This window comes from Pongo pygmaeus, chromosome 8, assembly GCF_028885625.2.
Source record: "Pongo pygmaeus isolate AG05252 chromosome 8, NHGRI_mPonPyg2-v2.0_pri, whole genome shotgun sequence".
Classification (NCBI taxonomy): domain Eukaryota; kingdom Metazoa; phylum Chordata; class Mammalia; order Primates; family Hominidae; genus Pongo; species Pongo pygmaeus.
Window position 1 is genome coordinate 116,486,849 of NC_072381.2, and position 14,570 is coordinate 116,501,418.

The 14,570-nt window shown below is 47.4% G+C and overlaps 1 long non-coding RNA gene across 1 annotated transcript; it reads left to right on the plus strand.

The window, feature by feature from the left end:
- Positions 1-7,525: 7,525 nt before the first annotated feature.
- Positions 7,526-11,850, plus strand: LOC129006651 (uncharacterized). The gene is made up of 3 exons (XR_008492043.1): positions 7,526-7,651; positions 8,136-8,263; positions 11,210-11,850. It is a non-coding gene; the product is annotated as an uncharacterized LOC129006651 (long non-coding RNA).
- The last annotated feature ends 2,720 nt before the right edge of the window (positions 11,851-14,570 follow it).

The following is a 14,570-nucleotide window of genomic DNA, read 5'->3' on the forward strand; positions in this document are numbered from 1 at the left end:
CATCTCTTCCCACAGAACTGGGCTGGTGATGCTGCCTCACAGGGCTGAGGAAGGTCAGCGCATTCAATCTGGTCCCACAGAGTCTCCCCCAGGGGGCAGGAAGGATTTCACTTGGGGCTCTGCCATGGTCATTCTCTGCTGACCCTGACCAAGGCCACGTGGGGTGGCTGGAACCACGCCCTGGAGATTACCTGTCCTCCATGTGCTCAGATCTCAGTAGAGAAACAAGATTAATACTGACAGGCAAATAATACAGTTTGGATACAATCTGAAGCTATTTGTGACACAGGCACATCCTCAGAAAGTTGTGCAAAATGAGTTTGCCATCAATAGTATATGGCCTGACTAAAAGGTCTCCCATGCCCCCTTCTCCCTAACTTACACCTCAAAGCAGTGCTGCCCAATAGAAATGCAGTGGGAGCCGCATATGTGATTGTAAAATTTCTGGTAGCCACATTAAAAAAACTAAGAAGAGACAGGTGAAGCTAATTTTAGTAAAACATTGTTATGTAATCCAATCTATTTGGGATGTTATTTCAACATGCAAGCAATATAAAAATTATTAATGGGCTATTTTACATTTTTTAAAAATACTAAGTCTGAACTGTGGTGTATTTTGTGCTTACAGCGCATCCCAGTTCAAACTAGCCACATTCAAGGGCTCAATAGTGGCATGTCCTTAGTGGCTATTGCATTGGGCAGCAAAGCCTCAAAGACTTAAGCAAGTTATTTAGCCTGTCTGTGCCTCAGTTTCCTCATCTGATGGATGGAGATAATAAGAGTGCTTAGAGATAATACATACATAGGTTTTAGCACAGCCCCAGGCTCAGGAAAACCTTTGGTAAATGCTCATTCATTTTATTGCTAGTGTTGAAGGCAGGATTGGGGGGTGTGCAGTTCTCCCACTTTGGGTTTGGCTTTGGGAAGCAACTTTCCTTCAACTTGGATCCTGTGTCCACCTCGGTATTAGCTCTTACTGCCCTTTAGTCTACTGGTCCTTTCCTTCTGGCTCGCTAGGACTCCCAATACCTCCCTGGGCAATGAGCTGCCGGGCTATTATACTGGTGGGTGGAGGGGTAGCTGTTTTCCAAAGGAGAGGACCACACCTCTGATTTCCTAGGGGACTACTTCGTCAGCTTGGTTTGTATCATGGGTATCTGGTTTATTAAATCCACGTGGCAGCTCATGACTCCTTTTACCATGCTCAGGAGAAAGGCCAAAAGCCTGGGGCAGGGTGACCTGTATGGCATTTTGCCATTTGGCCAGTTTCTGTCACGTGCAAATATGACAGTCCTCACTGGGCGCTCCAGAAGTGGTGTTGTCCAGAGCAGAGGGACCCAGCCTTGCTTCTTGCCCCTGGACTGCGCTTAGTGCCTGCCAGTCAGAAAGCCTTCAGTGATTAGGGTTGAAGATCAATGTTTCCTCAGCCCTTGGTGGGATCCATCAGCTCCCTGGAGAAAACAAGTTGCCTGTCACAGCCAAGTAAGGGGTCAGGGCTTGGTGTGGATGTCAGCCCTGGTCCTGGGCCCCCCACAGTGGGCTGCTGGGCCTAATGGGGTCTCCCTGAGTGGCCTGCTCCTTGCCTCACTTCCTTGCCTTGTCATCTTCCTTTCATCGTTTCATGGATTCCACAATTCCTCCCTTTCTTCATTCATTTAACTAATATTTATTGAATACCAACTGTTCGCTTGGCACATGGTATACAATGGTAAACCCTGGATCCATGAGCTCACTGTCTAAGAGAGTAAGACACTAATCAAACATTCACACAAACAAGTGTGCCACTATGACTGCAGCCAGCGCCTGGGTGTGAGGGAGGGCCAGCTGGCTTGCTTGGTTTGGTGTGTGGTTGGGGTGTTGGCATTGTCTTTAAAGCTTTCCAGGTGATTCTAAGGTGCAAGCAGGGCTACGGCCCGCCATTAGGGGCAGGGGCAGGGGTGGGGGGGTGGAGGGAGAGCATGTGGTGGGGGTGGGGTTTGGGCGGGAAGGAGTGCTTTCAATTCTATACCTGGGTACTCTGTGCAGCCCAGGTACAAAATCCAAAGCACTCCCTCCCACCCCTCTCTTCCTATCTGTGTGACTGTATGTGGGACATTTTGATACAGCCCCATCAAAATGCAAAATTGCTGTTTTTTATTTATTTTTTATTTTTTAGAGATAAGGTCTAGCTCTGTCACCCAGGCTGGAGTTCAGTGGCGTGGTCATAGCTCACTCCTGGGTTCAAGTGATCATCCCACCTCAGCTTTCCAAGTAGCTAGGACTGCAGGCAGGCCACCATGTCTCGCTAGTTTTTTTTTAAGCTTTATTTTCGTAGAGATGGGGTCTCACTATGTTGCCCAGGCTGGTCTTGAATTCCCAGCCTCAAGTGATCCTTCCACCTGAGCCTCCCAAAGTGTTGAGACTATAGGCCTGAGCCACTGCACCTGCCCCTCCTTGTAATTTCCAAGTAACAGACCCATCAGTTATTTTTGACCTTCAGTTTTTTTTTTTTTTTTTTTTTTAACTTAAATGGTACCTGAGCCTCACTCCAGGATTTGGGATAGGAGGAGGCTGAGGAAGTGGGGAAGGATATTTGTTTTCACACAGTACTTGGTAAATCATGAAGAAAGTTGAAAACATAATATTACAATTTTTAAATTTATTTTCTTGAATAGGTAATACATTCATGTGGTTACACAAAAAGGTTTAGAGTGAAAAATCTCCCTCCCAGTTTTATTTCTGTGCAATTACCACCCCCTATCCTTAACAGGAAAGCACTTTTATTTTTTGTTTTATAAGTTTTACTTTAAAAATCCTTTCCACCTCCCAGTTTTTTATACTAGAAGCAGTATAATGTAAACACTGGTCTGCCCCTAAACAATATATCTCTTGGAGCTCTTTCTACGTCAGCACATAAAGAGCTTCCTCATTCTTACTTTTTTTTGCCAAACAGCTGCGCAGTACTCTGTTGGATGGATGTACTGTAACATCATAATTTATTCAACCAGTCCCTACTGATGAATGTTTGTTTGTTTCCCATCTTCTTCTGCTATAATACATTACGCTGTAGTGAATAACCTTATAAATATGTCACTTCACATGTTTGCAAGTCTATCTGGGATAAGTTCTCAGAAGTGGGATTATTGTGGGTAAAGGGTATAAGCATTGCAATTTTGATAGATTTTACCAAATTGCCCTCTGTGGGGGTTCTTCCACCAGTAACACGTGAGGGAGCTTGTTTCTCCGCAGCCTCTCCAACAGAGTGAGTTCTTAAACTTTTGGCTCTTGGCCAACTTTGCTAGACAAATAGTATTATCTCAGTGTAGTTTTCATTTGTGCTTTTATTATGAATAAGGTTCAGCATCTTTTCATAGATTTAAGGGTCATTTATACATTTGTTTTCTTTTTTTTCACGTTTAAGTTCAGGGGTATATGTGCAGGTTTGTTATATGGGTAAACCCGTGTCATGGGGGTTTGTGGTACCATAAATTTGTTTTCTATGAACTGTCTACTCACATCCATTTGTGTGATTGTCCTTTTCGTAGCAATTTGTAAGAGCTTGTACATTTTAGAAAGATTAGCCCTCAATTTGTGATATGGCTTATAAATATGTCCGCTTATATTTTTCTTGCTTGTTGTTATTTTTTTTGAGAGACACGGTCTCACTCTGTCACCCAGGCTGGATTGAGGTGGCACAATCACAGCTTGCTGAAACCTCAACCTCCTGGGCTCGAGCTATCCTCCCACCTCATCCAATCCCATCCCTCAACCATTCCTAGCTGGGACCATAGGTGTGTGCCACCATGCTTGGCTAAGTTTTAACTTTTTTGTAGAGACAGAGCCTTGCTATGTTGCCCAGGTTGGTCTCGACCTGCCGGCCTCAAGCAAACCTCCTGCCTAGGTCTCCCAAAGGGCTGGGATTACAGGCATGAGACTGCACGTGGCCTGCTTGTTATTATTTTTTTCCATACAGAAGTTTTAATTTTTATTAATCAAATGGATCAGTGTTTTATGAGTTCTGGAATTTGAGTGTTGGCTAGAGATGTTACCCATGGCTTTATAGGAATTCTGCTGCTTTCATCCAGGCATTTTGTAGTTTCATAGTTTTTAGTTTTAAGTCTTTGATCCCTTTGACATTTATCCTGAAATGTAGTGTGGGGTATGGTTCTGACTTTATTTTTCTCCAGATGGCCACCTAGTTGGTCCCATACTATTTATTGATTCAACTATATTTTCCTCACTGATCTGAGATGTGACCCTTATCACATCTCAGTTCCACACATAGCGGGGTCTATTTCTTACATTTTTATTCTGTTTTATTGGAATATTTGTCTGAGCATATGCCAGTGACACTCTTATTACTGGGAACAGATAGCATGCTCTTTTTCATAGCTCTTCTTTTCCCATTTCTGTGGATATATTGGTTTACTTTTCTACACGAACTTTAAAATCAGCTTGTCTGCTCCTGTAACACCACCCTCCACCCCTAATTGTGTTAGTATTTTACAGACCAGTGGTTAGGAATGTAGATGCTGGAATGAGACTGCCCGCATTCAAATCCCAATTGCCATTTTCTCTGTGAGTGGGCAAATTTCTTAGTTTTTTAAAACTTCAATTTCTCTGTTGAATATTCCACACAGTATCCTGTTACGACAGTATTCACAGAAGGAACCCAGCTAACACTGATTTCATTCACTAGGTGCCAGGTACAATACACTTATTGCTGATGTTATGATTCTGATAATCATTATTGAAGTGTCTCCATGACAAAGTGTCCCCATACCAAAACAGCCATATCTCAATGTCATGTGTCACTGGAGGGTGGCAGAAGGAAGGGCTCTGGTAGTTTAGCTTGTCTATGACCATGAGATTGGGTGTGGAGGGCCTTCATGGCCTCTTGTCTCCAGTGGGAGAGCCTCATGTGTCCTGAGATTTAATACACATTGCAACCTCTGGGGGCTGGGAGTGTTGTCTGGACACACTGTGCCCTTCTAAATCTCAAAACACAACCCCCATCTTTCCTCCTCCCTCCACTTCTCAGCACCTTTCCTCATCATAGATACGTTCTTAGATTAAAGAAGAGAGAGGCCTGAATAATAACAATAATGATGATAATAACAACATTTGCTGGTATTTCGTGTCTCTTATCCTCCCAACAACTTGGAAGGAGTAGCTGGGAAGGAATCTAAATCATGGTGACCATTCAACAATTGTCAGGATTTTTGGTTTTGATGCATAGCTTCCAATAAACCCTGTTGGGCTGGAGCTTGGCATCTTCCTCTTGCTACCTGGAGATGTGCAGCAGTGAGAGTCAGTCTCAGGCCAGATTCCACCATGTGAAGAATGAGAGGTAAGTGTCCACCAAAGCATCACCCCCATGCCTGTGAGTGTGGAGGGTCCTTGGCATTTGGACAAGTACTGTGTGTAAGAACACTCCAGAGGAAGTGTTTTGGTGGCAGAACCTGCCATCCTTCTAGGAACACCAGGTGGCAGACCCCTCCATCACGTAGGGGTTGGGGCACACAGAACCAAAGGGAATTCTAGTCCCAGAGCTGTGCTGGGCCTCTCGGTTTCTGCATGCTTAAACCCTGTTTATGCAAAGGCCAGAATGCTGGACAGTCTTTCTAAGCAGCCCCGATTCTTGACCCCTGTTATTTACCCGTGACAGGTGTGTCTGACCTACATGAGGTTAGGCTATAAGCCCTATGGTGTGAATTTAGATAAAGATAGTTGAAGTCCTTTTTAGCACCTTCTAGAGCATGGGCTCCTGATAGGGAATCTCAACTGTTTACTAATTGCCTTAGGGTGAAGATGAAAGTAAATTTATACACATGTCTACATTTCCTTCACATTGTTTATACTTGAGTGTTTTAAAGTAATTAATAGATGAGATAATAGGGTCTTAATTCAACTCTGACTTCACACATGGGGAAACTAAGGCTGAAGAAGGCAAGTAACTTGCCCAAGGTTACATGGCCACTAAGTGGGGTTCTGGAATTGAAACCTAGGTCTCTGCTGCCCAAAGCCTAGGCCTCTGCCCTGACCAACTTTCCCTGAGCAAGACTTAGAGCTCTCACAGTCCTAATCCAAAGTCCCTCAGTAATGTCTGATGTAAGGTCTCTGACTTAGGGTGGCTTCAGACCCTTGGTTGTGGGTCCCTGAAAGCTGGTCCCTGAGGGACTGAAGGAACTGGGGGGTAGGAGCCCAGGCCCAGATTCAGGCCCTGGAGTCAGGCCTTCTATGTCCAGCTGTCTGATCTGAGGCAGGTTACTGCATGTCCTGAGCCTTAGGTTTCCATTCTGAAGAGTGAGAAGGATGATTCCTGCATGAAACAGTGTGTATCAAGATTTAATTCAGTGCCCAGTACATATTAGTTGTCCCCAAACTGTTGCTGTCATCAGAAGGAATAGAGAACTCAACACAAACAGGTTTAATCACATGAAAGGTGGTGTTTGGTTCATGCAACTGGAAAGTCCAGAGGTGGGTGGGTTGCAGGATTCGTTGGTCCAGGGCCTCAATGATGTCACCAGAGACCCAGTCCTTTCCATCCCTCTATTCTTGTCTACAGTGACTGCCAGCAGGCCCATGCTTCGTGGCTGAACTCATAGAGCGAGCCAGGGCCTGGTGATTCCTCTGAGTAGACAGGCTTCAGTCACAGGCTGTCTTTGGGACCAATGACCCTGGCCAGGAGATGGAATATGCTGGTTGGTGTGAGCCAGTGGGGCCTACCCCTTGAACTGGAGGCTTCACTTCCTCCAGAGCACATGAGTGTGTGAGTGTACATGGAAAGCAGGTGGCTGTTCCAGGGCCAACCAGGGTTCAGTTAGGAAGAGGAAAAGAGGGCTGGGAGATGAGTGGGCAGCTAACAAATACTATGGTTTTTCTTATCCTTTCCCTCTTCTTCAGAAAGTACAAGGAAGATTCCTCCTATGACCCCATCCCTACCCTGTGGCGAACCAGTTTCTTCTCTGCTGCACAGACAGCCAGGGGCCACGGCTGTCTTTTGTTGCTCGCATCTGTTTGACACCTCCAATCTGTCCAAATGGGGTCCTCCAGGAGGTTTCTCCAAGAAGTCTTCTGGAGACCTCCAGCCCTCAGGGAGCCGTCCTCCTCTGAGGACCTCGGCCTCACAAGTTGGCGCTCAGGGACACTTTGTCCCACCATGCTTTCCTACCCCATGGTGACTGACTCCTCCCAGATGATTGGACACTTAGCAGCCATCATCCTGACCACGCCCCTGATCCCACTCTTGGCCCTTTGCCCAGCAGGCGTCATCCCAGCCTTGGGCTGAGCTGCTCCTCACACCAGCGTAGGGCTGGACACTGGCCTTGCTGCCTAAATCCTCCTGCCCTTTTCCCCCTTAGGGCCTTCACACTTGCTGCGTCTTCTGCCTGAAAAGTTCTTCCCAGCGCTGGAGCTTTCATTTCCATTAGAGCCTAGTGCACATGTCACTTCTTGGTGAGGCCCCTCACCACCAAAGAAAGCCATACTTCCTGTGATTCTTTATCTCAGCGCTTATGTTTCCTTCAGGCACTTTCCACAGTGTGCAGTTGCTTCATGTGTATGAACGCTGTACCACAGAGGCTGGAGCCATGGCTGCCACATTCACTCTTTTATCCCCAGAGCCCACAGCAGATGAGACAATCAACTTTCATTGAATGGACTACTGAGGGTAAGTGTTAGTAAGCCTGAAATCCAGCATGCGCTTGGGGTATCCCTGTGACAACCGCTACCCTTTATTCTCCCTCCTTGTCTCTGCCCATTGGTCTATTGTGGTTTCTGTTTGGGTCCCCGTGAACATCCCTGTTCCAGCTGGGCCTGGAGCCACCCTCTGAGTCACAGCCTGCCTGGCGGGGGTTCCAAGTTCCCAGCTAGCTGTGCTGGTCTCCGCACTCCCCCAGGAAGTGGCCTCAGCTCCTGCATCTCGAGCTTGTCAGCACCCTGAGAGCATCAGGTTCTATGCGTGTGATGGGGACAGGGTGCTTCCCCCCATTCATTGCTTCCACACCAGTCTCACCTGGGAGGCCAGCCTGGTGTCTTCATCTGTTTATCTCTCTTCCTCCTTGAAACTGCATGACCCCCAGCAGCCCTCCAAGCAGAGGTCTTACACTAGCCCAGCTAAACTCTCCCTTTCTTCCTCTCTTCTCTCCTTCAAGGGCCTTGTCCTTGCTTCGTCATCCCCACTTCCCCTCCATGTCAGAGCCAGGGATAGTAACAGCCACAGCCCTCGTGAGCCCTCTCTGTGCACCAGGTGTGCTGCAGGCATATCCATGAACAAGCCCAGGTGAGTGCTCTTCTCCCCATCTCACAGATGAGGAAACTGAGGCATGCATGGGTTGGGAAGTGAGCTGTGTTTGTTGGCCAGGACTTCTTTTGACTGGTGACTACATGGTCCAGGCTGGTTCATCAAAGGGTGCTCTTGTGAGTGGCCTGCCACCAGTGGGGACCAACGGGGTTCCCCTAGTGCTGCCAATGAGAGCGGTGGATGCCTCCATGTGGAGTCCCATCAGTAGCCCAATATTTCTGACCTCTCTTCTCCCAAGGGGATAGGTAGGATGAATGATTTCGCTGATAGGTGAATTTGGGAGAAGAAACAGATCTCGGGAACCCTCACCTTTTTCTCCTGCCTGCAGGGTGCGTGGGTTGCTACTGTTCTTGGTCACGGAGTGAGCCAGGGGAGTGGGGAGTGGCAGCCTCCCTCCCCTGCCCGAGCTGCCGTGGAGCAGGACTGGGAGAGTTCAGGGCTGCGGGAACAGAGTAGATGATTTGTCTAGTTCTGGGGTTCGACATCAGAAGGCCCAGGTGCTTGCAGCTCTCAGCCCTATTCCCCCAAATCAGCTTTCTCAGCTGCTAAGGTGATATTTCGGTCTCTTCTCCTCTTCATTTCTCTCTCTTCACCATTGTTAGGACCTAGCAGGCAAGAGAAGGCCATTTACTGGGCCCCCTTCAGCCCTAACCCACAGCAATGAGGAGGTGCCGGGGGGTCAGTGGGGCTCTCTACCCCTCCCAGGCTACCTCAGGGGTGCCTGGGTGCCATCTCAGAAGGCTCTCTGGGTGACAAACCATTTTGGAGGGTAGTGTGCTGCCAGGCGAGAGAAATGAGGGGTTTGGGGTAGGGTTCCAGATAAAACACATGGTGTCTGCTTAAAATAGAATTTCAGATAAACAATGGGTAACGTTTTTAGTATAAGTATGCCTCAAGTATAGCACAAAACATAATATATTAGAAAAATTACTCATTATTTACCCAAAATTTGAATCTAACTGGGCACCCAGCATTTTCATTTGCTAACCCTAGTTTTGTTTGGCAACCCTAGTTTGGATAGGCTCTGGATGTTTTTCAAGCATGACATAGGGAGAGGAGAGGAGATGGAGTCCCTATATCTCTCAGAAGGCCTGCAGCTATCAGTAAGAAAACCCTGAGTCCAGGGGCATAGTCAGTGAGGAAATTTACCGTCGCTCATAGCAAGGAGTCCAGGGCCAGGCAGGTTTCCCCCTCAGGCTCCGGAGCTCCAGCTCTACCCACCCCGAGGCTCTCTCAGCTCTGTCCCTGGGATGTCCACCCCCAGGGTGCAGCATCCAGATGTGGGTGTGATGGCCCAGGCCCCCTGCAAGGAGCCCTGTCCCTGAATCCCTCCGGCAGGCTTGTGTAGAGAGGAGAGTGGGTCCCTGAACGATCTGGGGTCTCCAGCTCTGAAGGAGGGAGGAGGTTTAGATGACGCCTGCCTTTCGCCTCGGGTGGGCTTTGGTGGAGGTGGTGAGCTCTAAGATCACCCTCTACTCCATGGAAGCTTCCAGGACACACCAGCACCTGCAGGTGCGTGTCTTCCTTTCCCAGTCAGTGTTTCTCTGAGCATCCTGATTCAGATTCCAGGCACTGAAAGACCCTCCACAAATGTTTCACTGCTTCAGGTGCTCATGCCTTCCACCCCACCAGGATTGACCCATGTTCCCCTGTCTCCATCCTCTGCCGAGAGCACATCTCCTCCACCGGTCTGTAAGTTCCTCTCTGAGGAACGTGCCCTGTATCCCCATGCAAGCATTTCCAGGAGACCTACAAATCTGCATTGTTACAGAATCTGTGAGAGGTCCCTGTGGACCTGCCCAACCACCCCAGGTGACAGTTGTTGGCACTGCCATCTCCCTCCCTCCCTCTGCACACCAAGCACTGGTTCTCCCCTGTTCCTAGCACACAGCCTGGCACACGACAGATGTCCAACTGTTAACTGAGTTGTCCCAAATAAGCCTAGTGGCAGGAGCCCGGGCTGGCTGGGGATTGGGGGTCCAAGGCCACAGCCACCCTCAAGTCTGTCCCAATCCATAGGTCAGACAGTGGGTGGTGGTGGCCCTTTAATCGAGGGCAGTGGAGCGTCAGGCCGAGGCCAGAACTTTCAGGCTAAAGCTGCTTGAGCCTGACAGAGCTGGGAGCAAGGCCTGCTGGGGAGGTGCCTGGAAGGAGCTGTGATTTGAAGCAGCTCCCTTGGCATAAGCTCTGGGCTTCTGCAACCCTGCAGAGCTCCTGTCTCTAAGCCCTGGGTAGGGCTTAGAGGGTGAGGCCCCAGCTTCATGACCTTGGCTCCTGCTGACAAGGGTGAGGAGGTGAGGGAGGCAACTGCCTCCCCGCCGGTATCTGCTTTAGTTCAGACCCGGGAGCCATGAGTATTCTCCAGCATGATTCAGTCTGATGAACACTTGCTTAGAGCCTCCTCTGTGGTAGGGCAGGGTATCTCTCTCACGGGGTGTAACGCCCACATTTCTGCAGTACCAAATGCCAAGAATCAGGTTAAATATTTTATGTATCTTTATCTCTTTTAACCTCATGACATCCCTGTGAGGTAGGTATTATTCTTATTCTTGTTCTCATTTTTCAGATGAAGAAACTGAGGTTCCAAGAGGTTCGATGACCTCACAAGTACATGGGCAATGCACAGCAGTGTGGAGGCCCCAGAGAGGGGAGGAGAGTGGGGCTGCTTCTGGGGGCCACTGCTACTGCTGAGACATGGGGAGGAGGCCTAAGGGCAACCCCGAGGCCAAGGAGCAGATGGCCTGCGTAGCAGTGATTGTCAGATGGGATAGTGTGACTGTCTGACTGACCTGGCAACATGGTAGTCCTGGTCTGGGGGTCTGGGGAAAGGACAGGCCAGTGTTTTCATGGGGGCAGGCTGTTTGGACATTGCCGCTTCCCTGGCCAGCATATGCATTGATTCTTTTTCCCATTTGGCTCCCACAGGGCCTGGTAATGGAATTGAAGAAATCTGAATGAATTATCTGATGCATCATGACTAAGCTTGGAATGTGCCAACTGTCCCCCAGGAGTGGCCCTTGGACAGCAGAGCTGGAGTGCCGGGACTCTGCGTGCAGGAAGGAGGCAGTGCTCCGGGAGAGCCATTGACAGAGCTACTCTGGAGTTCCGGAAGTGCTTGGAGGGTGTGGGCAGTTGTCACATGAATCTGGCAGCAGCCTGTTGGCTTTCTGGTGAAGGGGTGGTGGCACAGTCTGCTGCCGTGCCTCTGGTGGTAGGTGAACAACTCAGTCCACACAACCTTCTTCATTTCTGGTCAGCTTTGGATACTCCCAAGCATTGTCACTGATCTCATTTTGACTTACCAGGAAGCTCCACATCTTGGTCTCTGTTAATTTGATGGAGGCTTGCAGGATAACTCTCACTTTATTTCCATGAACACTCCATTTCAAGTATGTTCAGGAAGCCTCTCATCACCTCTTTTGGGCCTCCACTTCCCTCCCACCTCCTTCCTACATCTGTTCCTCTCTAGAGTGAATGGTTTCAATTTTATCAACGTTTCTTCCTGTGGCTGTATGTTTAGGTCCTTTCCCCATGCTGATCACCAAATATAAGATTTATTTATATCCTACCTAACATGTACTCTTTAAAAATCAGGTGCCCATAATAATGATAGTAGCTAAGAGCTTTTATTGAGCTCAAACTATCAATGTACTTCATGTTCATATTCTCTTTTAATCTCACAATCACCTTTTGAAGTCGATATTGTTACCTCCCACTTTATCAATGAGGACACTGAGATTTTGGAAGGTTAAGTACCTCCCTTGCTCAAAGTTACATAGCAAATGAAGAGTAGAGCTGGGATGAGACCTAGGAATTTAGGCTCCGAGGCCCTCCACCCTGCTACTCAAAGTATGGCCCAGAGACCAGCGGCACAGGCAGCCACCGGGGCCTTTTGAGAACTGCTGACTCTCACACCCACATCCAGACCTCCTGTATCAGGAGGCTGGTGGTTCATATACATGCTTAAGTTGGAGCAGCTCTGGGTCCAGTCTCCTTGGAAGGAAATGGGCCCCTTTACTTCCATTGGTGCTGTCTTGGAGCATGTTAGATTTTGGTGTCACAGCCCCTTCTCTATACCCTTAGTTGGTGCTGTCCTCAGGCTCGTCTTTGTCCTGCACAGGCCCTTCCTGCAGGAGACACATTTTGTCAGAATGATAGTATGATGGTTAATTTTATGAGTCAACTTGGCTAGGCCGTGGTACCCAGACATTTGATTAAACATTATTATAGATATTTCTATGATGGTATTTTTTAGATGAGATTAACATTTAAATCAGTGGACTGAGTACAACTGATTACCATCCATAACATGGGTGGGCCTCCTCCAATCAGTTGAAAGTCTTAATAGAAAAAAAAAAAACAAAAAAACTGACTTCCCCCTTAATAGAAAAAGACTGAAGAAGAAGGATTTCTGCCAGAAAACTGCATGTAGACTTGAACTACAACTCTTCCCTGGATCTCCAACCTGCCAGCCTACCACATTCATGTAAGCCAATTATTTAAGATAAATCTTTTTCCCCTCTCTCTCTATTAATATCTCTCTCTCTCTCTCTCTCTCCTGTTTCTTCTTTTTCTCTGGAGAACCCTAACACACCTTCTCTTTTCTGGAGTCAGAATTCACAGTTTTAAGTAGACTTGGCTCTAGGGGTCAGAGGAGATGGATGAATACAGAGGGAAGCCTGGCTGATGTTTTACCGAGGGACAACCCTTATTTCTCTGAAGAAATAGATAGTGTTCCTCATCCTATAACTCTCACTGGGCTCTGTTCTGCAGAGATGGACAGCGGTGTGCACCTGGGCTCTGATCTGGGTTATGCAGTCACATCTCACATGTTTATACCCGTGCCTGCTGCTCCCATGGCTCTGGATCCTCCTGGTATGTATCTCGCTGGTGACCAGGCTTAAGGGTACCTCTCCTTCAACTCTGCTGCTTGGCCCAGGGCAACTCTGAGGTCATAGCAATGTCCCAATCAGACTGGTTAGGAGGAAGAGGGGTTGGGGCAGAGTGAGGCAAGGGAGGCTTTCAGCAATTCAACTATCATGTGTCAGGTTTTGCTGTTTTGTGGTTTTATTTCTAATTTTCTTATCCTACTTGAAAAAAACAGGGTCAAACACTGAGCTTCTTGGTTCTGTAAGTCAATAGTTTTCACCAAATTTGGATTTTTTTTCTATTAATGTCTCCAAAGATTTTCCTGGAGAAATTCCCATTCTCTTTTCTTCTAGCATTCAAATTGTAGACATACAAAGTCATTTGATATTTTCCTATTAGTCATCAAGGCTCTGGTTATTTTTCTTTAATCTCTTTCTGTTCTTCAGATTAATACTTTCAATGGATTTTTTAGTTTATTAACTCTTTCTTCTGTTATCTCCTATGTGATGTTAAACCCATCTAGTAAAATTTTTGCATTAGCAATTGTACAGCTCTCGTTTTTCTTCCCGTTGAGATAGCCATCTGTTTATGAATTAGGATAATATTTTCCCTTAATTCATTTAAGTCTGAAATCTTATTTGGGTATTCAGCATGTTAATGAGGTGGGGGTCAGAGCGCTAATGTCCACCAGCACTCTTCAGCCTCTCTATTATGCTTTTAAACTTGTAGTAGGCATTCTCTGATAAGACCTAGATAGTTACACCCTGAACATATACAGCCCACTCCTCAGTCTTCAATTTCCAGGGTGCAAGACTTCTAGACTTCTGTCCTCAGCTTTTCCCTCCATGATATCCTGCCCTGCAACCCTCAGCTGCTCCAGCTGCCTTGAAGTCTGTTTTCTGCCTCCTCAGCCCGTTGGTATTGCCATGCTTTGTTCGGACTCATATTCATTACTCTGAAGTTGGGAAATTTCCCTAGAAAGAGAGTAGGGGTGATTATTGAGCATTACTTTTGTCTTTTCTAACATAACACCTAGTAAATCTTTGAATTTTTATCTTCTATCTCTTATGTTGGGCCATAGAATTGAGTAGTTTCTCTGGCCTTCTCAGTTCTCACACAATGGCATCTTGCCTTTCAGTTCATCTGATTGTTCACAAGACTCTCCTCCTCCTTTTTTTTTGTTTTTGAGACAGGATCTTGCTCTGCCACCCAGGCTGAAGTGCAGTGGTGCAGTCACGGCTCGCTGTAACCTTGACTTTTCAGGCTCAGGTGATCCTCCCACCCATCTTAACCTCCTGAGTAGCTGGAACTACAGGTGTGCACCACCATGCCTAGCTAAATTTTTCATTTTTTGTAGCGATGGGGGTCTCGCTATATTGCCCAGGCTGGTCTCAAACTGCTGGCCTCAAGCAATCCT